At 43.1% G+C, this 3,318-nt stretch overlaps 1 non-coding gene across 1 annotated transcript; it reads right to left on the reverse strand.

The window, feature by feature from the left end:
- Nucleotides 1–716: 716 nt before the first annotated feature.
- Nucleotides 717–824, reverse strand: LOC112767605 (small nucleolar RNA R71). The gene has a single exon (XR_003185047.1). It is a non-coding gene; the product is annotated as a small nucleolar RNA R71 (small nucleolar RNA).
- Between the last annotated feature and the right edge of the window lie 2,494 nt (nucleotides 825–3,318).

A 3,318-nucleotide genomic window follows, 5' to 3' on the forward strand; every position in this document is an offset into this window, starting at 1 on the left:
TATTTATTTATTCATCTACTAACATCTCATCTCACATCTCAACCATCCTCACAGTTGTGTTTCTTCCATTATATTACATTCTTTGTCTCCCCCTCTTCTTCTACTCACACAGGGATCCCTATACTGTGGTATAAAGGATCTCTATTATTATTATTATTTTTCTGTGCCCTCTTCTTTGTCATATGAGCAGGAGCAAGGATAAGAACATTCTTGTGGAAGCAGATCCAGAACCTGAAAGGACTCTGAAAAGGAAACTAAGAGAAGCTAAAATACAACAATCCAGAGATAACCTTTCAGAAATTTTCGAACAGGAAGAGGAGATGGCAGCCGAAAATAATAATAATGTAAAGAAGATGCTTGGTGACTTTACTGCACCTAATTCCAATTTACATGGAAGAAGCATCTCTATTCCTGCCATTGGAACAAACAACTTTGAGCTGAAACCTCAATTAGTTTCTCTGATGCAGCAAAACTGTAAGTTTCATGGACTTCCATCTGAAGATCCTTTTCAGTTCTTAACTGAATTCTTACAGATATGTGATACTGTTAAGACTAATGGAGTAGATCCTGAAGTCTACAGGCTCATGCTTTTTCCTTTTGCTGTAAGAGACAGAGCTAGATTATGGTTGGATTCTCAACTCAAAGACAGCCTGAACTCTTGGGATAAGCTGGTCACGGCTTTCTTAGCCAAGTACTTTCCTCCTCAAAAGCTGAGCAAGCTTAGAGCTGATGTTCAAACCTTCAGACAGAAAGAAGGTGAATCCCTCTATGAAGCTTGGGAAAGATACAAACAGTTGACCAAAAAGTGTCCTTCTGACATGCTTTCAGAATGGACCATCCTGGATATATTCTATGATGGTTTATCTGAGCTATCAAAGATGTCACTGGACACTTCTGCAGGTGGATCCATTCACCTAAAGAAAACGCCTGCAGAAGCTCAAGAACTCATTGACATGGTTGCTAATAACCAGTTCATGTACACTTCTGAAAGGAATCCTGTGAGTAATGGGACGCCTATGAAGAAGGGAGTTCTTGAAGTTGATACTCTGAATGCCATATTGGCTCAGAATAAAATATTGACTCAGCAAGTCAATATGATTTCTCAGAGTCTGAATGGAATGCAAGCTGCATCCAACAGTACTCAAGAGGCATCTTCTGAAGAAGAAGCTTATGATCCTGAGAACCCTGCAATAGCAGAGGTGAATTACTTAGGTGAACCTTATGGAAACACCTATAACTCATCATGGAGAAATCATCCAAATTTCTCATGGAAGGATCAAAAGCCTCAACAAGGCTTTAATAATGGTGGAAGAAACAGGTTTAACAATAATAAACCTTTTCCATCATCCACTCAGCAACAGACAGAGAACTCTGAACAAAATGCTTCTAATTTAGCAAATCTAATCTCTGATCTATCTAAGGCCACTGTGAGTTTCATGAATGAAACCAGGTCTTCCATTAGAAATTTGGAAGCACAAGTGGGCCAGCTGAGTAAAAGGATCACTGAAATCCTTCCAAGTACTCTCCCAAGCAATACAGAAGAGAATCCAAAAGGAGAGTGCAAGGCCATTGACATAAGCACCATGACCGAACCTGTGAGGAGAGGAGAGGACGTGAATCCCAAGGAGGAAGACCTCCTGGGACGTCCAATGATCAATAAGGAGCTTCCCTCTGAGGAGCCAAAGGACTCTGAGGCTCATCTAGAGACCATAGAGATTCCATTGAACCTCCTTATGCCCTTCATGAGCTCCGATGAGTATTCCTTTTCTGAAGAGAATGAGGATGTTACTGAAGAGCAAGCTGCCAAGTTTCTTCGAGCAATCATGAAGCTGAATGCCAAATTATTTGGCACTGATGCTTGGGAAGTTGAACCTCCCTTGTTCATCAACGAACTAAGTGATCTGGATCAACTGACATTGCCTCAGAAGAGACAGGATCCTGGAAAGTTCATAATACCCTGTACCATAGGCACCATGATCTTTAAGGCTCTGTGTGACCTTGGTTCAGGAATAAACCTCATGCCCCTCTCTGTAATAGAGAAACTGAGAATCTATGGGGTGCAAGCTGCTAAAATCTCATTAGAGATGGCAGACAGTTCAAGAAAACAGGCTTATGGACAAGTAGAGGACGTGTTAGTAAAGGTTGAAGGCCTTTACATCCCTGCTGATTTCATAGTCCTGGATACTGGAAAGGAAGAGGATGAATCCATCATCCTAGGAAGACCTTTCCTGGCCACAGCAAGAGCTGTGATTGATGTTGACAGAGGTGAAATAGTCCTTCAATGGAATGAGGACTCCCTTGTGTTTAAAACTCAAGGATCTCCCTCTGCAACCATGGAGAGGAAGCAGAAAAAGCTTCTCTCAAAGCAGAGTCAACCAGAGCCCCCACAGTCAAACTCTAAGTTTGGTGTTGGGAGGCCACAACCAAACTCTAAGTTTGGTGTTGAACTCCTATATCCAAACTCTAAGTTTGGTGTTGGAGAGTCTCAACAAAGCTCTGCACATCTGTGAGGCTCCATGAGAGCCCACTGTCAAGCTATTGACATTAAAGAAGCGCTTGTTGGGAGGCAACCCAATGTTTATTTATCTAACTATATTCTTCTTAGTTATATGTCTTTATAGGTTCATGATCATGTGGAGTCACAAAATAAATATAAAAAATTGAAAACAGAATCAAAAATAGCAGAAGAAAAATCACACCCTGGAGAAGCATCTGTCTGGCGTTCAGCGCCAGAACAGAGCATGGTGCTGGCGCTGAACGCCCAAAATGGGCAGCATCTGGGCGCTGAACGCCAGAACAGGCATGGTTCTGGCGTTCAACGCCAGAAATGGCACACAAATGGGCGTTGAACGCCCAAAATAGCCACCAACCTGGCGCTGAACGCCCAGAGTTGTGTGTAAAGGCATTTTTACATGCCTAATGGGTGCAGAGATGTAAATCCTTGAACACCTCAGGATCTGTGGACCCCACAGGATCCACTCAGGATCTGTGGACCCCACAGGATCCACTCAGGGCCTGTGGACCCCACAGGATCCCCACCTACCTCCACTCACTTCTTCTCACCACTCTATTTCACACAACCCCATAAACACTCTTCCCCAAAAACCCTTCACCAATCACCTCAAACTCTCTTCCCCATCACCTCTTCACCACTCACATCCATCCACTCTTCCCCATAAACCTACCTCATAAACTCCACCTACCTTCAAAAATTCAAAACCAATTTCCCACCCAAACCCACCCATATGGCCGAAACCTTTCCCCCCTCCCTTCCCTATATAAAGCCCTCCATTCTTCATCAAATTCACACAACACACC

Source organism: Arachis hypogaea, chromosome 17 (assembly GCF_003086295.3).
Source record: "Arachis hypogaea cultivar Tifrunner chromosome 17, arahy.Tifrunner.gnm2.J5K5, whole genome shotgun sequence".
Taxonomy (NCBI): Eukaryota; Viridiplantae; Streptophyta; class Magnoliopsida; order Fabales; family Fabaceae; genus Arachis; species Arachis hypogaea.